Source organism: Petaurus breviceps, unplaced genomic scaffold (genome assembly GCF_028583685.1).
Source record: "Petaurus breviceps papuanus isolate PSGF00001 unplaced genomic scaffold, PetGlider_PUasm1.0 90723, whole genome shotgun sequence".
Classification (NCBI taxonomy): Eukaryota; Metazoa; Chordata; class Mammalia; order Diprotodontia; family Petauridae; genus Petaurus; species Petaurus breviceps.
In genome coordinates, this window is record NW_027187323.1 from 7491670 (window position 1) to 7515033 (window position 23364).

Here is a 23364-nt window from a genome sequence, read left to right on the forward strand (position 1 = left end):
ACCACCTATTGAAAGCCAGTCATATTAGTATATAGTCCTTTCTTCCTATGGAATTACCCTACTTTTTCTCCTGCATTGTGACTAAAAGAACTGAAGACATCTTTGATAGCTTAAATCTCTTTTGTGTCCCTGATTCCTGGATGACAACTTAATTTGTAAGTCTTTCCACTTATGAGCAGTCCCTTACCCCAATAATGCAAGTGAGGATCTTGCAATAAAGTGAACAGAGAGAACATGGTTGTGACCATTTGACTTCATCCTCATCCAAGTTCTCACTTAGGTTTTATTGCTTTGTGAACCCTTGCTCTTACAAACCTGATGTATATCAACAGCACAATATGATAGACATAAAAGACAATGCCATCTTAGGATAAATTAACAAAAACATAGCTTCCTGAAAGAAAAAGATAATAGTCTTACTGTACTCAGCCCTTGAGAGAGCATGCCTAGAGGACTGGGTTGAATTCTAGATGCCATCTTTAAGAAAGATCTATCCCCAGAAATTGGCCCAAAGCTCAGCACATAGTAGATGTTTAATAAATGCTTGTTGATTAATTGATTTAATAAGTTGGATCTTCCTAGATTAGAAAACCATGTTAATTAAGGAATTTTTAAAATGTCATGAGGATTAGGTAAGGGAAATGGAAATGGAATGAGAAGACTGGTATTGGGTGGTGGGCATGTGAGAGTTATCTTAAAATATTTGAAAGATAAAATTTGTTTCGCTTGATCTCAAAGGGCAAAACTAGGAGCAATGAGTAGAGGTTGTAGAGAAACAGATTTTATTCAAAATAAAGAAAAGGTTCTTAACAATGAGAGGTGTCCAAAAGTGGAAGGAGCTGTTTTGTGTGTCCAGAAGGTAAGTTCCCCATCACTGGAAGTGTCCAGGAGGTTGAATGACTATTTGTTGGCAATATTGTAGTTGTCCAAGCATGGGTTGGGATAGGTGACCCACGAGGCCCAAGTTAACTCTGCAATTGTAAAACTGTAGGCTCTTCTAAGCCAGAAGTATCAATCTGAAAGATGCATGCAACTCAGAAAACTCCAGAGTGAATCCTGAACCAGTGTAAAATGCAACTGGGAAATGTTTAACAAAATGTATAAAAGTATAGTACAACATAGATAATGTTAATTTCTGGTTTTCTAATGTGGCCTCAATGTTAGACTTGACCCAGCTACCTGGAATATAACCTCAGAGAACAGCTAATATAGCAGAATGAATAAAGTGCAGAACTTGAGATAAGGAAGATCTGGGATCAAATTCTGCCTTACTGACTCACTAAGATCTGTAACCTTTGGAAAATTACAATATCTAAGCCTCAGTTGATCACCTGTAAAATTGGAATAGTAACACTTTTATCACTTTCTTCCATGGATTACTGAGTTAGATGAGATAGCATATTAAAAAACACTTTGCAAACCTTCAAGTGCTATTATCACTGATATATCCATTGTCCCTGGAGTTTTCTGCTGATGAGAATTTGCTTCCTGGTTTGCAGTAATTTCTCTTGTTTGGTCACCTGGTTATGGGTGTTGTGCCAGAAGCACTGGTCAAGGGTTATCTGGATAGAGATTTTTGAATATTCCTTCCAACTTTTATATAGCTTAAAACGACTTCTCCAAAGTTGTAGAGGAATTCATTTAAGTTAGTATTATTATCCTAAAAAAATATGGGATTGTTCAGAAGGGCAGTTGTCAAATTTGATAAACCTGGTTATAGAAATATAGGAGCAGAGATTGAGAGCTAGAAAGTATTTTAGATGCCATAAAGTTGAAAGTCTACTTACTTTGTTACATGATGCAGCAGCCAGAGACCTGGCTGCAGAGTGAGAGGATCCATATTCAACACTTATTTCTGTTTCTACATATGTATGTTCTTGGACAGGTCATTTAACCTCCTGGGTATCAATTTCTCTGTTTAAAAAAAGGCAGGTTGAACCAGTTGGTTTCTCTTGTTCCTTCATCTCTAGATATATGATACTATGGTCCTATAACCTTGCCATCACATAATAGAATTTCTGGATTTCTTCAGAGGTGGCACAGTACATAGTAACAACAAGAATAACATTTACGTATATAATATTTACTACCTGCCAGGCACCGTGCTAAGCTATTTATAATTGGTCTCATTTGGTTCTCAAAACGATCTGGGAACTGGGTATTAATATATTATCCCCATTTTATAATTGAGGTAACTGATTAACAGCAGTTTGCTCAATCACACAGGTAGTGAGTGTCTGCCACAAGATTTGAGCTCAGATCTTCCTGATCCTTGGTTCCAACTCTTGGGATTGTAATCCTTTAAACTACAATGATTCCACCACTACACTACGTCATCAATTAACTGACTTGCTTCCTGCCACATTGTTAGTTTTATACATTGACACAAGGCTATGACTAATTCAGTCCATAAGTGATGTCCTATGTAGCATTATCTGCCTTCACCCAATGGTCCAAAGCATACAAATACACTCCAAATGACTGAGACCTTATTCATGACTAGTCTACACCTTTAAATAATTGTTACTTGGACCTTCTATGATTACATTAATTGGGAGGTGGTAGAAACTAGCTTTACACCTTTATAAAGGCAGTTAAAGAGAATGATGACAAAAATATCTTAGAAAACATGCTTCAGTAACAAAAAAAATGAAAAATGCCAATTTTTTACAGCCTGCTTGGAAACTTTACATGTACATTATGCTCTTTTTCTAATCAGAGAGGAAAAAAGTTGCTAGACATAATAAGGGTCCAAAAGTGATAAAATTATTAATAGTTATATCTGGTATGCATATAGTGCTTTAAAGTTTATAAAGTGCTTTACAAATATTATCTCACTTTAGCCTTTAAACAACTCCAGGAGATAGATAATATCACTATCCTCATATTACAGATGAGGAAACTGAAGCAAATAGTTAATGGCTTGCCCAGGGCCACACAACTAATAAGTATCTGAGATATGACTTGAACTCAGGTCTTCTTATAGTCAGGTACAATGCTTTACTTAGTATGCCACCTACCTGGTTATAATTTAACAGAATAAGAAGCAATTTGTTGCTAATGTGGGGGTCATTTATAAATCAACTCTCTATATACAGTTGTATCATCAATTGCTAAAACAAAAGTCATAGTCAATACCAGCCTTTAAGAAAGGATAAAAATGAGAAGAAAACACATCATATAACTATGTTACATGCAAGTTGACCTGTATATACAAACCAAATTCCAAAAGAAAAAGAGAGGGAGGGACAGGGGGAAATAAAGTGATTCTGATGGTCATTATTTCTTATAGAAAGTTAGACAATGCAAAACAGTTATTACAAGGAGATCAGACAAGATTGTGCATTATCTCATATAGCAATCACTTGATCTCCTTAACAAGTAGAGAACTCCAAGCATGACATCATTTTAGAAGCCAAGCATGATATAATAATGTCACAAACTAGTATAGAGAAGGATGAAAGATTTCAACTTTTTCATTTCAAAGATGGTGGGAAAAAAGTAAATTGAAAACAATCCTGAAGAGAGTTGCGAATTAAATAACAGGGGAATATATGCAGATAAAACTGGACTAAAGACAATAAATACACACACAGATAGTTAAACATACATATATGTATTGATAGATCTCTCTATGTGTACATGTGTGTATATATGTGAGTATATACACATATACATATCCAAAGGTAACATCAGAACCAATCAAATTTGCACTCTTTGATGTCAACACTCATTGAATTATGTGAGGAAATAGCAATTGTACTGAAAGAAAAAATTGAGCTGATGGTTACACAAATATAACTTAACTGAGTCATTAGTTTTTGAAGTAGCTCAAAAAGAAAAGGATTACAAAAGACGGAAAATTTTGTTGACAACTTTATTATTGTTAAAGATGTGACCAAGAGGTCATGAGCAAATACTAATCCATATGTCAATTTTCTCACTTCCATAAAATCTTAAGACAGTTGTCATTGAGGGTATCTTTGATAAAAATATGACAAGGTTATATGTTTATTCTCATGAATAATTTTCTACAGTAGACATCTTCATTATTTTACAATTAACAGAGAAATATTGAGGATATTATATGAGTTGTGACCAACATTTTTTGATTACAAAAATAGCATAATAGGATTTAGAGTTTCAGAAAAACTTAGACCAATCCCAGGAAATCATTAAGAAACTAGAGAAGAATTTATTGTTTCTAAAGTTTTTTAGTGCAAGTCCAATATCTTGTTCAACTTTTCCTTTTTGTATGTATGATAAAACTGAGAGGCAGAGTAGTTTGCACAAGTCATCTAAGTCGGTAGAAGGGCTAAACTTGACTTGATAGAGGAAAAAAAAAGGCCTTGAAGGCATTCTCTGAATAACATGTCTGTGATGCATATGTTAAGAGCACACAAGATTCCATGACAGATGCAACCATGGAGATCACTTTGTTCAGCAATCTGTTGCATATCAACATCAAGCAAAGCATCCAACAGGGAGACATATGCTCACCCAAGTTGTTTGCCAGTGTCATTGAAGATGCCCTGAGCAAGTCCAAATAAAAAAGTGATTCCTTATCAATGTTGAGGTTCCACAGAGTCTCCCTTTGATGAATACTTTTTAGAGGATTGCCTAGAGGCACAAAAAACTGTAGGGCCTCCTCAACAAGATTCATAGGCTCTCAAAAGAATTTAGCTTTGCCATCCACAAGGGAAAACTAAAGTGGATGAAGAATGCACATTGTTCAGATTATAACATGCAATTGGACAAGTAACCAATGTAGTCAGTTCTTCAGTACATACACCTTGGAATGGTGTCACAGATGGACAGTAAGCTGAGCCCAGAATCAAATAAGAGATAATCCAGCATTACATATGGGAAACTGTGAAGCACTTTCAAATAATCTTAAATTGTTTGCTACTACAAAAGCCCATTTTTTAATGCCCCAAACCTCCCAGTGATCTATTTTGACCATATTAACATCACCTTATTAGACTATCAATTATATATAGTTGATCAAAATGGCATAGAAAGATATGCATTATCTATAAGCTATCTATATCACATTGCCAATTCATGATCAAGCATTTATTAAGTGCCTACCACATTCCAGAGGCTGTGATAAACAGTGATGTACTTTTATTCAACTATAGTTGTGACTGTTGAGAATATTGTGAAAATCTCATACAGAATAGCAACAATGATGAAGATACGATAGTATAATAATTATTAAGGGTTTATAGGGTGTTCAGGGAGGACTATCACCTCTGGTGTGAAGGCCTGCCAAGCCCTTTTCAGAGCTGCTAATCTGCCTTTGTTGTCTACCTATCACCCAACTCTCACCTGTGACTCTGAGAAGTCATAGCCTGTGCAATGGCCACATCCTGATAAAACTGTCTTAGCAGATGTGATAAACCAGTTTAAGAGTAACTGGCAGACCTCAAACCTGTTGGTGAGTTAGGGGAATGTTTACTCCAAGCATGTGAAGACTTCCCTTAGCAGAATAAGTGGATGAGAATAGTTTGTTCCAATGGCCATGAAAAGTGGCTGAAGTAGGATCAGTGGCACACATAGCTTGGTCAGATATCAAAGACACCAAGGTCATCCTCTATACAGAGGCCATCATCAGTCATCTTGATTTTTGTCTTGATACTGCACTTCCATTCTCTTGAAGAGAGAGTGAGGCTGGTGACTGTGTAATTTTGCCTCACTTAAATCTAATTTACATGCAAGTCATCTCCCCATGATGTCATTTGCCCTCTGATAATAAAAGGCAAACAACAACAATAATAATATTTCGTGAACTTTAAAGGAGGGAGAGTGTGCAAGTGAATAAGCCAAGTTCATAGGGACACCTCATCTGGGCTTTAAGAATTGGGACAAAGGGGAGAAGTAGCCTCCATTTCAAGATTTTGCAAAAGATTTGATGTTCTCAGAGGAAAACCAGGTTTCAGTCAAATTAAAAAGGTAAGAGAGTTTGCTAAGAGTAGAAGTGGTGTTCCAAATATACAGAAGAATAATCTAGGAGAGGGGTGAATGGGGTTAATGGGACAACAGAGACTCAGGAATGATCTGAATAGAGTTGAGAGTTGGATATGAGACTCTGGGGATAGGGGGTTGAATAGGGAGACTATATGCATCTTGCCTCAAGGGCATTAATACTAAATAATTGTGATTGAGAAACTAGAAGTATGGGACACAGGCCACAGTATCACATTGGCTATAAAAAGGCGACATGTTCATTAGGGAAATTGGTAGAATGAATCGGCCCCCAAATTCTAAATGGGCATGGTATTCCTTTCCCAATTACTGAATCTCTCTGCATTTAATCTAGATACCCTTAGGAATTCTCATCATTTTTATAAGGATAGCTTCCAAGACTCTATATTGGTTGTACATAGTGGCCAAATGCAGGCAAGAATTTCATCATCTGAGAAGCACAACAATTAGAAGAAGCAAAATATAATTAGCTGCAGGTTGTTTTACCTATTGCTGAAGTACAGTCAAGCTGCTATAAGAAAGTGAATACAGGAAACAAAGCTGCATGGTGCAATAAGGAGGGAAGAAATTAAATAAAGGCATCATGATGTTTGATGACCTAAAAATCCACTAAATGCCAAATGACTGGTGCTTACTGAAGATGAGCAACTCCATAGAGCACCAGGGCAAGCAAGTGCTTTCCCCATCAGCACAGCCAAAGCAGCTACTATTCCATATTCCCTTATAGGATTCCCCACTGACAGCTAGAGAAACAAATTAATTCTCAGTTTGTTTTTTAATTTTAGTTGTCACTAACAATGCCTCCACCTTCTGGCTCAGCATCTCAATATTAACTCACAAGCGTAAAACGAGAACTTAATCAGGGAATGTTTGGGGATTCCCTTTCTACCAGCTGAGATGCTGAAGGTAAGGTAAGAGTAAACATTTAGGGGGAAGGAACAGCAATTAGGTACTGACATAAGTTACAGAATAGTAATGCTCACTAAAGCTGCTCATAGACAGCATCTCATCTCAATTAATAAGGTGGGGGGAAGGGGAAGAGAAACCTTAGCATATGAGGTTTCCCTGGTATAAACCAAGCAAAGTACGGCTGTCCAGTAAGTGCTTCTATAATAACTGAAATGCTAAGTACTCATTTCAGTAGGGATTCTTTTCAGTTAAAAGAAATAACACCAAAACAGTGGGGAAGAGTGCTAAATATGCAGGTCAGATATCTGGGTTCAAATCCCAGATCTGCAATATATTACTTTGGTGAATTTGGGCAAGTCATTCCAACACCTTTGGACAGTTTTCCCCATCTATACACAAGTAGTGAAATGCCTCTAGATCCTTATTCCAATTCTAGAGCTCTTTCCACAGAATCTCCTCGTGCTTATGTAATCTGGAGTTATGCATTAGAGATACCTTATTTAAAGAAAACCTTTAATTTTGCTCCACTAAACCAAATTCCATTTTATTGTCAACAAGGATAAATCCAGGGAAGCCATATCTCTGTTCCTGTCCCTCCCCTCCTCTTTGCCTTTCCTAGAGATAGTATGAGTATTCTAGTACCTCCTTTGAATGAAACGTGGGTGTGGTTCCTTAAATAAAAGCTGCATTTTCATAGGCTCCCATATACAACCTATTTTGAGCAATGCTCCTCCCTAATGCTCAGTGATTCAGCTACATCCCTTATTGTATCAATAGGTACGTGGGTTTACCCAGAAGCATGGGTTCCTGGTAACTTCAGGGCTTTTTTTTTTCAAAATAGGAAAGATACAGAACAATTCTAAGATAAGTCTCTTTCCACGATGGGAAAACTATAACTACCAGAACTCCTTGCAGCTATTGGTTCAGTACTAGGTTATTCAACAATGGTCAAGTATTTGACCAGCAATTGAGTGACTGTCTGTCTGTCTGTCTATCTACCTATCTATCTATCTATCTATCTATCTATCTATCTATCTATCTATCTATCTATCTATCATCTATCTATATCTGGTAATATGAACAAGAAGAATCTGGTGAAAAAAAAAGAAGAATCTGGTGAAGACTTCACAGAACATACAGAAGATCTCAAAATGTCAAACTCACTGGAAATGCTATTCTTACCTCCTGGAGTATGTAATCCAATAGCCATTGCTACATATCTGCCTCAGTGAGATAATTACTTATTAACAAGCATAGCTTTATTAAAGCAAGCAGTTTGGGTTGACTAACATGTAACCCCAAAGTATTTTTTCAAAAGCTTTGCAGTAGAATTGAATAGACTGATTTGGAAACAATGAGTTAGAATTGCATTTCCCTCAAAAGTCACTTGTTTATTGAATAGGAACCGAAAAGAAAATAAACCTGACACCAGCTATTTACTGATAGCATAAGGTACAGGTCCTGCTTTTCTCATATTTACCAAAGGCACATTTGCCATAGCCTTATTTCTTACTACAAAAACAGGGCCCCAATATGACAGTTTATGTCATCTTACTTGATTTAAGCTAGAACTACAATTCTAGATTCCACTGTTGCTTATTAATTTCCCGTTGTTGAGGATCATAAAGAGAATGGATTTCTTACAACAACATGTATAATAAGCACTTTCCCTCACCTCAATTTTTATTGCATATAGCTCCCTCCTTGCAACATGTTTTGTATCAGAAGGGAGGAAGAAGAGACTCTAGATGTACCTCCAGACTTTGTAATTCAACAAACAACATAAGATACATAAATATTTGTATCAAGCATTATACTAAGTGCTTTGCAAATAATTCATTTAATCTTCAGGACAACTTGTAGATACTACTATTTTCCTCATTTTATAGATGAGGAAACTGAAACAAAGAGAAATTAAGTGATTTACCCAGGGTTACATGGCTAGTAGTCATTCTAGTGATTAAATTGAATATTTCAGAATGATTTTTTAATAAAATAATTTTATTGAAAGTAAAAATAAGAAATCTTTGACAAGAACATCTTTATGTTAGGATACTCATAAATAACTTCCTAGGAAAGTAAAATAACATTAACAAGAAGCAGCAAAATCTAATAGATAGAGACAAAGACTTAGTGGAGACCATAAACCTTGAATTCAACAATTCCTCTGACATGCATTGATATATGGCCATAAGTAAGGCACTTAACCTGTTAGTACACAAAAGAGTTTACCATCTCTATCCATGGAGAGAGTTTATACATAGTACTGATAAAAACATAGTTGTGGACCTCTCCCACTTCCCTGACACTGGCAAATTAAGAATTGCCCGTATAGGGGCAGGAAGGTGGTATATTGAATAGAGCACCAGCCCAGAAGTCAAGAGGACCTGAGTTCAAATCTGGCCTCAGACACTTAACGCTAACTAGCCATGTGACCTTGGGCAAGTCACTTAACCCCAATTTCCCTGCCCTTCTTTTGCAAAAAGCAAAAAAAAAATAGAATCGCTTGTATTCATATAAATGAATGAATAAAACATTTATTAAACACTTACTATATGCAAAGCATGGTGCGATTTGTTGGGCTTATAAACAATCTTTGCTCTCAAGTTCAGTGGGGAAGACAATACACATAGAAGGTTTTGGCTGCAAGTCAGATGGAAAGGTCAGAGGTCCTTAGGTAAAGCGGCAAAGTAAATGGTAATGCCTCTTCTATATTATATAATATATTGATATAATAGATATCATGATGAGTTTCTCTAGCTCATCTGGATCTTCATCTACATGAAGCTTACTATCTAAATTCGTTGACTATGTAGATGAAAAAAAAATTATCAATATGCCAAGACAAGAACAAACAGAGGATCCAGGAAGATAAAAACAGGAGGATTTTTAAAAAATCAATAACCTTCAGTGATAAAACATAGTATATGGGAATGTTTAGGGATGTAGGATAAAGGATGAAATATTTAGTCAGACACAGATCTAACATGCTGTACTCAGGCTCTCCTCCTACCATTATCCCCTCAACTAACTCATCCTTTCTACATCAGAGTCTGGGAAGAGAAATCAAATCAACACCACAATACCTGGAAAAACAAGCCATTCAATTACCCTTTGACTGTGCTCACCATCCCTACAGCTAAACATTCTTCTTTGGATACCATTCCTCACATGTGTCGTCTTTCTCTGTTAGATTGTAAGCTTGCTGAGAACAAGTATTTTCTTGTTTAATTTTATATGTATCTTCAATTCTTAGCACTGGGCTTGGTATATAAAAATGCTAAATAAATGGTTTTTAAAAATACATTTATGTGTTCATTCATATATTTCTGTTTTCTCTTTCTTCTAATATTCATGATCAGAGTATTTCTCAGAAAAGTTATCTCTACTGTATCTCTAAAGGAATTCCATGTGATCATAATGTATTCAATGCATATTTTTGGAAGTTTTCAGACTATAGTTAAAAGGCAATAAACTTGTGTGATTCTGTATTACTTGCATGTTTCAGCCAGCTGAATGATTGAATATGTAGTCTGTTATAAAATAAAATTTTAGAAAATTGCAAAATTCTGCCTATTCTCTTTTCCTACTTTCATTGAAGATGTCCTCCCTACTTGTGTAGATAATTCTCTTATTTATAGAGATTATGAAGTAAGAACATGGCTTATTAGTTAATATGTTCTTTTAATAACCTGTTTTTAGTGATAGTGGTGCCAGCCATAATTTTGTTCCCATTCCATTATCCTCCCCTTTATCAGATATAGTGTGAATCAATTTTCTAATACTTTCAAAATTGTATCATCTCCAGAAAAGATTTCTTCTCTGTGTACTTGGTCTGTTCAAACTGTGTACTATATTATCATCATCACCTATTATAATTTTCTTGTATAATTCATCAGGTACTGTGATTAAGTTAAAGTTAAAATGTGATTATCCTACTAGTAATCATGAAAAACTTAGTTTTGAAATGATGAGGGGTTTATTCCACTTATTAGATATGTGTTATCCACCTTCCAGTTTCACAGTCCCATAAATTTCTTTTTTTTCTGGAAAAGTTGCAAAAGGTTATCTAATCTATGAAGAATTTGATAAGATGCTCCCAAATCAGCCAACATATCCCTTAGTACACATTGACCTAAGTGAAAAACAAACAAATAATTTTTTGAAAAGACAGGCATAGAGGAGGTTCCAAAAAGATGTTGGATAATTCAGTTCATAATTCAGAAAGAGACCAAAGGAAATAAGTCAAAGACTTTTGGACTGCTTAGCCCCTATAGACTGTGAATGCTTTTTTTCAATAAAAGTGTCATAAGACATTAGATATGGCAAACAATGAATAATAGCAAAAAAAATCACAAACTAAATTTTAACCAAAAGGAAATGACTCATTACTGATTTAGGAGTACAGAAGAACGCTTTCCATGCAGTCATATCTTTGACTTACTAGAGCAAGGATCAAAATTAACACTAAACTAAAAGACAGTATGAAGAAAAGAAGATGAAATGACAGGCATTTCTTTTTTGTTTGTTTGATTTTGTTTTTTTTTGCCTTTTTTTAGAGGGCAATTGGGGTTGAGTAACTTGCCCAAAGTTACATGGCTAGTTGTTTTTTTTTTTTTTTGTGAGGGTGTTAAGTGTCTGAGACTGGAACCGAACTCAGGTCCTCCTGACTCCAGGGCCTGCGTTTTACTCACTGCACCAGCTAGCCACCCCCAATGAAATAACTCTCACCTGACCTATTTCAAAAAGCTATTGATGCTGAACAATGTCAAACGAAAAAAGCAGATGATATTGAAACAGACTACCACCATTTCCCACAAAATTTAACTAATGTGGAATAATCACAGTGAAGAGGCCAAAAGAGTCCCAGACTAGTCTCAGCTAGGAAATCTTTTATTTCTTTGCCAAGTTGGGAGATGTGGTGAGTAAGTGCAATGCTGCTATAAGATATGAAGTCATTCGCAAATTTTTAGTGAGCATATTAGAAGATTATTAGTGTTATACATATATATACTATATAACTATATATAGTATTATCTTATAAAATAATGAGAAGCAGAGGGGTGAGACTGAGTGTACATGGTATGAGCCCTAATTAAGGCGTATCATTCTAGAATATTTCTGATTGACCAACAGAAAGGTTTAGGGTACTGTGCTTATTTACTGCTGTGTGCCTTACTGTTGTGTAACCAAAAGTATTTCATTTCAACCTTTTGGGCCTTAATTTCCCTTTCTGTAATTCTAGAACTTAGATAACCTTTTGCAGTTTTTCCAGGAAAAACACACACACACACACACACACCAAAACTATGATCCTATGAAAATGCAAGGTTGATAACACAAATCTACTAAGTGAAATAAATATCTCATCATTTACAAAATAAAGTATTTTCATCATTGCTACATCTCATCTTCTGCTGGAAATATTGGTGCATTTGTTGCAAATATCCTTATGGTAGTTTCTGTGCTTATGCTCCTCATTGATGCTTCATTATGATTATTCTATAAAGTTGTTTTTGTGTGTGTGTGTAGACTTTGGGCATAGGATAAGCACAAGTTTGTCAAATCCTGTATTTATCCCCACAAAGAGAACCAATGAATTGAGCTGTCCTTGCATTTTGTTGTTGCTGAAGTCACTTTTCAGTCATGTCTGATTCTTCATGACCCCATTTGATTATTTATCTACATACACACATATACATATACATATATACATGCATGTACATATGTTTATGTGTACCTTTAGGCTTAAAAGGAATAGTTATTGGAAATGAAGCTTGGAGATGGTAAACAACATGATTCCACGGCTAGGTGGTGAAAAAGTTCAGACGAAGATCTATGTTTCCTGATTCTTAGGCTCATATTTTATTAATTTTTCACATACACATTATTTCTAGTTATTTAGATCAAAGAAGTGTTAACATGAAGATTTCAATAATTGTAGCAGATTGGTGAGAAAGACTTCTGTCAACCCTCATCCAGGTTCTATGTAAATACCTCAAAGAAAACTCACTCTTACAAATGGCTACTTGTACACTCTCAGGTCAGTGCTTATTACTATAAAGGTTGCTTTTTTTTTATATTGACTTGAAGTCTGCCTAGCTATAATTAGTATTCTCTAGTCCCTTCTCTGGCCTCTGGAGTGACAGAGAACTAGTCTACCCCATTTTCTACATGAGTTCACTTCAAAGATTTAAAGACAGCTATCATATCCCCCAATTGTTCTTCTGTAGGCTAGACATCCCCAGTTCCTTCAACTATTATGGGGTTGGTATAACTCCCTCATTCCTTACCCTCAGGCTAGCTTGTTTTCTAACCTTTCCCTAAGATCCTTCCTACTGTGCTAGTCTCCCCTGCCAGACTTCCTTTGGATTTGATCCCAGTTTGAAGAACCATAACCAGAAATTTTGACACTCACGGCAATCAGCATGGCGCACTCCCTTCAAATCAACTTTATAATAAATAATGAAAAATAATGGGATGAAATGGGACCTGAGATTTCACTGGCATAGGGAATATCAGTAAGCAAACTTATATTTACTAGTGTGGATTGGAATTTCTCTGCAAATTATTGTCTTTGAAAAGAAGGGCACTATGACTTTAAGTGATTTCCCCAGAATAATACAGGCACTATGTACCAAAGTGAGGACTTGAACTCACATCTTCTTCAGCCTAAAGCAATCTTCAAATTAGTCAAGCCATTCAGTCTTTAATTTTAGACATAATAACAACAGTAAGTACAATAATCATATACAAATTTAATTGGCAAAAAGGAGTTTGTTATTATGGTGTTTTCTGCACAAGGAGGGCATAAGTTAAATTTTTGTGCTTTGTCAATTTCAGAGACCTGTGGCACAGCCCCAATCATCCTATCTTATTTATGGCTCTGACAATTTGGAGGAGATTTTTGGTCGTAACAAGAAGAGAGTTCTGGGGAAAATCTATCTCCAGTGAAGCTTAGTGGTACATATCTTTAATCCCTGCTGCTAGTAAAACTAAAACAGGTGGATCACTTGAGTTTGGCAATACCGAGGTGTACTGGGCTGATCCAATTGAATGTCCACACTAATCTGGCACAAACATAGTGATTTCCTGGAGTAAAGGACCACCAGGTAGAGGCAAACTAGTACAGGTTAGAAATAGAAAACAAGCTAATTGTTCCCTACTGATCAATTTTGGGACTGACCCCATTAGGGGCCAGTGCAATTCTAACCTTGTCAAGATGGGGAGACCCAGTCAAAAAAAAAAGAAGACCCAGTCAAAAAAAAAAAAAAAAAAGGAAAAGGGGGCGGCCAGGTAGCACAGCGAGTAAGAGCACGGGCTCCAGTGTCAGGGTGACCTGGAGATCGAATCCCGGGCTCAGACACTTAGCACCCACCCAGAAACACCTGGCCGTGTAACCTTGAGCAAGTTACTTAACCCCCAATTGTTTAGGGGCGGCCAGGTGGCTCAGCGAGTAAGAGCACCAGCTCCAGTGTTGGAATGACCTGGAGATCGAATCCCGGGCTCAGACACTCAGCACCACACCCAGAAATAACTGGCTGTGTAACCTTGAGCAAGTTACTTAACCCCGATTGCTTAAAAAAAAAAGGAAAAGAAGAAAGGAGGTAGGGAAGAAGGTTGAGAAGGAGGGAGAGGGGAAAAAGAGAGGAAGCGAAGAAGGAAGAAAAAAGGGAGGGAAAAGGAAAAGGGAAGAAAAGAAGGAAAGGAGCAAGGAAAGAAGAAAGGAACGAATGACAGGAAGGAGGGAGGAAGGAATGAAGGAACAAAAGAAGGGAAGGAGGGAAGAATGGCAAGGAAAAAAAGGAAGGAAGGAGGGAAAGGAGCAAGAAAAGAAAGAAGATGGATGTTCCAAAGCAACACTAAGGAAGGGACTATGTCATTGTATCACTGGCATATGTCCTTGTATGTGACTTCATATGATAGTCCTAATATAAATTTATAGAAAGTCATTGAATAACGATAATCTGTTTCCCTGGAAGCATTTTATTTCATTTGCAAAGTTGTTTTCCTTAAAAACAAATAAACAAGCAATTTGAGTTTCGTGGAAAACATATACTTTGTTGTCTTGGGGTCTACACAAACTTATTTATAATAGCAAATTGTTGGACTCCTGCTTATATTCCAGAGCAACTACATTTCAGCCCCAGTGTTTTGGCACATCTTCAGTATACTTACCTCTGTAGGAGTGGTTTGTGTCCACAATTATTTTATTTGTAAAGGATCTTTGTACTGGAAAATCCCATTGAGATGTAGCATCACATTTCCAAGGGTGTCTTGGGACAAGAAAAGAATAGGGCAGTGATATACAACTACTTTGTTACATCATTCATACAAGTAAAATTATCATTCCCACTGCTGACGGGGACCACTTGGACTTCTCTATTATCAAAGATTTTGCTGAGCTGCTGAACCCGCCTCTATTCATTTCATTCCAGCTGTTCTAACACAGGGAAGGAAACAGACTGTAACATTCTCTAGGCATACATTAAAATGGACAATGCTGTTGTTGGGGGCGATGTGGTGGGGGGAGCCTTTTGAAGGGGCTTTTGCTTGTTTTGGACTGTGTGGGGAGCAAGCTCCCTGCCTAATAACATAAGTGTGGGACTCAGCAGAGGTGGGAAAGCAAAAAGCTGAAGAAAGGCAGAAAAACTAAATGGGCAGCAACAAACAGCAGATCTCTCCAAAGATACAGGGAAAAGGTAAAGTAGACTGTGAGAAAGAAAACACACTGTCCCTGCACTGCATCCTTTGTAATCCCCTGGGAAACCTCCACCACAGAGCTAGGGAAGGACTCAGTTTCTTAAAGATAGGTTACATTCATTGTTTCCAAAGTTATTCTTGCCAATGATCCCTCTCCATAACTCATGGTTGTAGGTGTTTTAATTTTGTTACCTAAGTACCAGCTTTTCTTATAGCAAACAACTTTGAAAACCTTTGAAAAATTATTGGGATACCTATTTTTTTTTTCCTAGAGGACATTCCTTTATATCCACCCAGGACAATTTTTCACTTCCTTTCTACATAGCACACATGTGCACCAAACACTGCTTCTTACCTATGTACACCCCTTTCCATTCCTCTATAGAAGTGTCATCCAGATTTTCCAGAATGCTGATGGCCATGAATTTTGGAAAGGGTACCATCCCATAAGTGGTCTGGACAAAATAACAAAAATAATTTTTGGTCTATGGATGGAAACAAATTATAATTCAATAATACATTTATTCATTTGAACTTGTTATTGATTGCCTTGATAGATATCTAAATCTATGCAAAGTTAGAATTAACAATCCCATGCCCAATGTTTCCAACCAGATATCTGAACCATCCGATCAACCAGGCCTTCAAATCCCTGGTCAGCTGTTTGTGGACCTCCAACATCCAGTCATATCCTCATCTACTGTTCATGATTCTTTTTAGTTTATCTCTTACGTGGAGGAATCTTTGTTCACCAAATCTTAGTTAATTAGAAAAAGTGTAAGTGAAAATGAAAACTTGAAAATCCTTATAAGTATAGATATAATCCAGACAAAAGCTAAATTTTAAAACTCTTACTCTAGGAATACTTTCACTTTAGAATTAAAAGCTGGGATAATTTCCTATATTTGTCATGTTACTTAGCCCCTTCCCCAAGAGTTGCTGTTTTGTTCCAATGTTTCCATAGTGCTTCACATCACCTTATTATTAATCAAGCTTTCAATAAATATTTATTAAGCACCAATTGTGTTCAAAAGGGTGAGTTGGTGGTAAAGTGGATAAAGTTCTCAGACTAAATTCAACAAGATTTATCTTTCCAAGTTCAAACCTGGACTCAGACACTTACTAGCAATGTGACCTTGGGCAAGTCACAATCCTGTTTGCCTCCATTTTCTTATATGTAAAATCAGCTGAAGAAGAAAATGACAAACCATTCTAATATCTTTGCCAAGAAAACTCCAAATGGGGTTACAAAGAATCAGGAATGACTCAAGTAACTGAACAACAACACTGTGTTCCAAGTCAGAGGTGGGGAGCCTGCAGCCTCAAGGCCACATGTGACCTTCTAAGTCCTCAAGTGCAGCCCTTTGAATCCAAACTTCACAGAACAAATCTCAAATCCCCTTTTCCCTGTGAAGTTCAGATTCAGTCAAGGTGCTGCACTTCAGGGCATAGAGGCCACGGGGTCCTCACTCCTGTTTAAATACTGCTATTCCAGGCACTTGGCATGCAGAGAAAAAAATTAAACAATTCCTGATTTCATGGAGTTTATATTCTATGGAAATAGTCTAAGAGGGAGAGAAACTCTCTCTCTCTTTCTTTATATGTATGCATGTATATATGCACATATATATGAAAATATATAAATATATACAAGATAAATTAACAAAGGTCAGTAGAAGGAGTTTACAACAGGAATTATATAAGACTTCTTGAAGGAGGTGCTACTTGACCTGAGCTGTCAAGGAATCTAAGAGTTCCCTAAGAGGAGCAGATGAAAAGGGAGGACATCACAGGCATGGGGAAGAGCCAAGGCCAATGCAGATGGTTGAGAGATGGAATTTTATCCATGAGAAGGAATAACAAATAGACCAATTTGCCTAAAGAGGAAAGTATAGGGAGAATAAAAATATGGAATAAACTAGAGTAGTAGTGCTGGAGTCAGATTGGAAAGTGCCTTAAAAGTGCAACAAATTATATTTTATCCTAGAGACAATAGGAAACCACTGGAACCTTTTTTTTTTAAAGCAATTGGGGTTAAGTAACTTGCTCAAGGTTACATGGCCAGTTATTTCTGAGTGTGGTGCTAAGTATATGAGCCCGGATTTGATCCCCAGGTCATCCCAACACTGGGGCCGGTGCTCTTACTCGCTGAGCCACCTGGCCGCCCCGACTGGAACTTTTTGATCAGCAAAATGACAAGGTCATAGCTGTGGCACATCATTTTGTGATGTATGGAGAATGGATTAGAAAGAGGAGGGACTGGAGAAAGTAAACCCAATGAGGAGGTAATTCTAGTAGTCCAGGTGATAGATCATGAGACTTTAAACAACAGTAATGCCCATGTGAGTGGAGAGCAGAGGACAGATGCAAGTGATGTTGAAGAGAAAAGACATGGCAAGTGATTGGATATAGGGTATGAGAGTTGAACAGTTAAGCATCCTACTAACATTGAGAACCTCAGTGGCTTGAAGAATGATGGTACCCTCAACATGAATGGTGAAGTTAAGAAGAGGAGTGGTTTTTAAGAGAAGGATAATGTCTTCTTATTTGTACATATTAACTTAGAGATATATAGGGGAAATACAGTTGGAAGCATTCGATAAACAGTTGGAGAGAGGCTAGGGATTATATGAAGATCTGGGATTCATGTGCATGGAAAAGATAATTGAATCCCTGGGTGCTGATGAGATCCCAGAGAGAGTGACTATAAAGAGAGAAGCAAAGAGGGCCCAAGAGAGTACTGGAGTACATTCACAGTTAAGGAGAAGGATGTGACTAATGATTTAGCCAAGTAGACTGAGAAGAAATGGCCTGCCATGTCAAAAGTAAAAGAGATAGCAGAGTCACAAAACACCAGAAAGGAAAGAATATATAGAAGATGATGATTTATGATGCCAGATGCTGCAGAGGTCATAAAGGATGGGATCTAAGAAAAAGTCATGGGGTTTACCAATTAAAAGATTATAGGTAATTTGGAAGAGAGTAATTTCAATTGTATGATGAGGTCATCAGTCATTCTGAAAGGGGTTTAGAAGTAAGTGGGAGGAAGTAGATACAGCACAATCTATAAAGTTCAATTCAATTTAACAAATACTTATTGAGCACCTATTAGGTCCTTGGCCAGGAGATGAGGTTGCAAAGATGAAAAACAGAATTAGTCTCTGACCTTAAAAAATTATGCACCAGTAAATATGAAACAGGATATAATGTGATAAGGAAAAGAAAAATCAGGACATGGTGTTCGAGAGAGAGAGAGAGAGAGAGAGAGAGAGAAATTGAGATTGAGAGATTACTTTCACTTAGGAGATCCAGGAAGATTTGAAAGTGACATCCAACCTGAATCTTGAAGAAAGAGAATTTTTGAGAACAGAAAGAGCTAAGCACTAATGAATACAAAGGGTGAAGGCACCATGAAGGTACCTATTAACAGGCAGAATTAAAGGCAATAGGTTGTATGACAAAGAGTATTGCATCTGTTTTCTAGAACTGCCTTCAAACATTGGTTTTACTATTTAATATTTGTGTGATTTGAGGGAAGCCACTTGACTTATTTTGGCTTCAGTTTCTCATTTGTCAAATGGGAGAGGGAGAAGAGTGCTCAAATCAAGTCCTTTCTTGCCCCCAAACTAATCCAGTTCAGCTGGAATTAACCTGGGAGATAGTGTTAAATAAGGCTAAAGAGGTGGGCTGAACCAGATTGTGGAGAGCCTTAAATGTCAGGTAAAAATGTTTGTAGTTTATCATATTGGGAACAAGCGAGTATTCTAGAGTTTTTTGTTCCTTCCAAGGCTCATCAGAAAATCTACTTTTTCATTCAGAAACTTTAACTCACTCATACCACAATTTCTAGAGTTCAGGCCCTCAACATCTCTCATCTAGAGTACTGTAATAATCACCTGCCTTGTCTCTCCCCTTCTCCAATTCATTCTCCACATAGCTGCCAAAAATCATCCCCCACTTTTTCCTCCTTTCAATAGGTTTCAGACAATGAGAGGCACCCTTCTCCTTGCCAAAGGTAACCTGTACTGAAGAATCCTTGATTCCAGCAGATTATAAATTCTATCATATACACCCCTACCTATTTTCAACCTACTGCCTTCATAAATGACCAAGTCTCCCATATCATATTAAAAGAAATCTTTCAACATCGCCATGATCCCCTCAAGTTTCTGTTCTATTTACTACCCTTCTTTTGTAATCAAATTTCTAGAAATAGTTGTTTACACTTGTTATCTCTACATCCTCTCCTCTTACTCCTCAATCCTTTGCATTCCAGCCTCTGACCTCATCACTTCACTGGAATTACTTTCTGCAGAGTTACTGATTATCTCTTAATTGTGAAATTCAGGGTCACCCAGTTAAGTAAGTGTCTGAGGCCAGACTTGAATTTAGGAAGATGAGTTTTCCTGATTTCATTAGTGGTACTCCATCCATTGCACCAACTGCCTGGCTCACTACTATTAGTACTGTCTTATTTAATGAATGAAAAATATTACCACTCAGTAGTATGATCTTGGGGCTTCCATTAGATAACCTCTGAGATCCTTTCCAATTCTTACCTGGATACATATATGATTTATTTAGTAATTTCCTGAGTATAAAGACACCTTTATAGAAATCATTAATTCTGTTTAATAGTTAATATTTGAACTTATATAGGATAAATTGCCAAGCAAAGAACATGAAATTACTAAAGAGGAGACATTATCTATTTGCTGAAACTTTTGCAAGCGAAATATGTTGCAAATGGTCCTAGGTCTTGGAGAAAGTATTCAATTCCATAAAAGAAAAAGGAATATCAGTAGTGCAGCTGTTTCCCCAAAGGGGGAAAACAAATTTCATTCAATTTTTTCTCCCACTGTATTCTCTTCCGGTCACTCTTTCCTTACCCCCTTCCAATATTCTCCAAAAGTATTTTGAAATATCTGTCCTATGAATTTCATTCTTTGCTTAAATAGCAGTCACATTTTTAAATGGACATGAACAGTGATAGGACAGCCTAAATGCTGTAAAAGTTTAAGGAATGTAAAGTGCCAAACAGGTCAAATTCATAGTGACTTTCACAACCTGTTCCTATTTGGAAGATAGTTACAAAACATTTCTACTCTCTCAGCATTTATCTGCTTAATTACATTTTACTATGATTTGGTCTATTTAAATCACGGATTTTAGAACCAAAAGAACAGGAACCCTGGACTGGGAGTCAGACTTTGGGTATTCACTGAAGCTCTTAGAGCTTAATTTCTATAAAATGAGAAGACTGAACCAGATAATTACTAAAATTCTACTTTAACTTTAAAGTTTTATAATCTTGAGATTTTCTCTGCCTACCTCTTAACTTTAGAGATATGGGGACTGAAACCCAGGAAGTTCCTATTTGCCCAGGTTCACACAACTAATTAGTGACAGAACTGGTATAAGAACCCAAGTTGCCTAACTCTCAAATCATATTCTTTTCAGGTTACCATCCTTCTAGCACTAAAACTGTTTGGTTCAAGAGAACTGAATGACAGTAAAACACAATTGATTAGATGCCAAGAGTTTCTTTCCTTTACACCATGAAGAAGTAACTAAAATTATTAACCATATCCATAACTTGTATAAAAGGTGAATTAAATTAGGTTAAATGAGCTTAATTAAAAGAGGTCAAATATGTTAAGTATTACTCTTTCCAGGGATCTGCACAACACGTAGCCTACACTCTAGATATCATCTTCATCTATCGCTCACCCCCACCACCACAATCCCATTAGAGTATAAGCTCATTATGGGTAGGAGTTATCTTGCTTCCTTTTATTTTTACAATCAATTTGTTTCAAAGTGCCTGGTTAATGGTAAGCTTTTAATTGTTTGCTCTCTGTGTGTGTATGTACAAATATTATTTCATTTTATCCTCATAACAACCCTATGAAACAAGTACTTTTATTATCCCCATTTTATAGTTGAGAAAGTTTTATATACAAACTCACACACTCACATACACACATATAGAATATCTATATATAGACATATGTGTGTATATATGTACATATACAATATGTACATATATACACATACCAAAAACATGTATTAAGGACTTACTATGTGCCAGGCACTATGCTAGGTACTGGGGATACAAGAAGAGGCAAAATACAGTCCCTCCCCTCAAGGAACTTACAATCTAAATATATATCTCCTTTCTCCACACCTTAGCTCAGTTAGCTGGACTTCACAGCACTTATGCTCCATTTACCTAGCCTTTAGAGAACCAAATTCACCTTCACAGCAAGATAAAGCATCAAAAGTACTCTCATTGAAGCTTCAATGTAGGCACAAGAATTATAAGTCATGTTTCCTGTTCCTTCAAACTCAAAGCTGCCTTTATTCCCCCTATTAACCAAACAAAAAACTATCTAGATGAACATTTCTAAAAATGTCTATCTCTATTTTCCCCATAGACATAAGAATTCACCTTCACAAACTCCACTTTCTTCTTTTTTTATCTTTGTCTTTCTGCTAGGTAAGTCATTTGGAATAGAATGATTTTTCAAAGATAAATCTGATTAATCTATCCTGAAGCTGAATGTTTTAACAAATATTTAGGAACCCCAATATTTAGGAGCTGTAACATGATATCACAGCTTCAAAGCTAGGAACACCTTGGTTGAAGTCCCACCTGACACATACTAACTGTATGACCCTGGGCAAGACTACAGTGCTCTAGGAAACTCTAAGATTACAAGTCATAGAGAAGGTGCTCATGTGTATTGATTGAGTTAATTTACTCACAAGGAAGTTTCCCATATCAGTTAAAAGTCTTAAGCAGTCCCCATCACTATGTCTGTCTTTCATCACTGGTCTTACAGATGCCACTTGTCTCAAATTAACAGGAAAACTAACAGCTCCAGAGACTCACTCTGCTTTGTTCTTTTTGTTAATCTCCAATTATTTTAAATATGCTCTATAAAAATATGCACAGACAAGACACAGGAAGTCTGAGTACATGTTGACAAAGTTAGAAAGGAAGGTGAAGAATTTCAATTTTTCCCACTCTGTTTTGGACATGCCATTTAATATTTTAAGTAACAATTTAGCATTTAGGGATTATTTCCCAAGGACTTTTCATATTAACTTCCAAAAAAGACAAAAGAGAGTGAAAAAAATGGAGAAGTAGTAAAGGATTTTGTCTGTCCTTCATTTTTGAAGAGGACCAATGACATCACGAAGTGATGTCCTGACTTGCCCATGAGCTGGATTTAAGTGAGGTTGAGTTTCATTAAGTCATCAGCCTTACTCTCTGTTTTGGAGTCAAATCCAGTGGCAAGACAAAATTCAGGATGACTGGAAAAGACTTGGAATGAAGTGGATAACCTTTATTTCTTCAGTGTCTGACCAAGACCTAAATTTTCCACAAACTGTTTCAGTCACCTTCATCGTGCAGTCTGCTGTAGGGAGGGAGAAAGTCTTCACATGCTTGAGACATTCCCCTAACTGACAGGTTTTAGGCCAGTCAGTTACCCTCAACCTGTTTTGGCCCATCTGCTAAGATGATTTCACCAGGTGTGGCTGTTGCACATGCTACCACTTCTTGGAGTGGGAGTTGGGTCACCAATTGGATACAAAGGTAGATGAGCAGCCTTGAAAAGGGCTCTACAAGCCCTCATACCAGAGCTGTTAATCCTCCCTTAATACCCCATTCAACCTGGTAAAGGGTAAAGAGAGAAATAAGAGAAGCCACAGGGAAGGTTTTATATTATTGTTAAACTAGCCTCCTTGTGTGGTCTA

At 36.7% G+C, this 23364-nt stretch overlaps 1 long non-coding RNA gene across 2 annotated transcripts in view; it reads right to left on the reverse strand.

Moving 5' to 3' along the window:
• Window positions 1–23364, reverse strand: part of LOC138145023 (uncharacterized) — a 328164-nt gene that overhangs the window by 116458 nt on the left and 188342 nt on the right. Inside the window, exons 3-4 of one of the 2 annotated variants that reach the window (XR_011164084.1) lie at window positions 15956–16055; window positions 14940–15173 (exon numbers count right to left, since the gene is read on the reverse strand). The exons of the other annotated variant lie outside the window; for it this stretch is intronic. This is a non-coding gene — a long non-coding RNA (uncharacterized lncRNA). Of the gene's footprint in view, window positions 1–14939; window positions 15174–15955; window positions 16056–23364 lie in introns of those variants that run through there. 2 annotated transcript variants of the gene reach the window in all.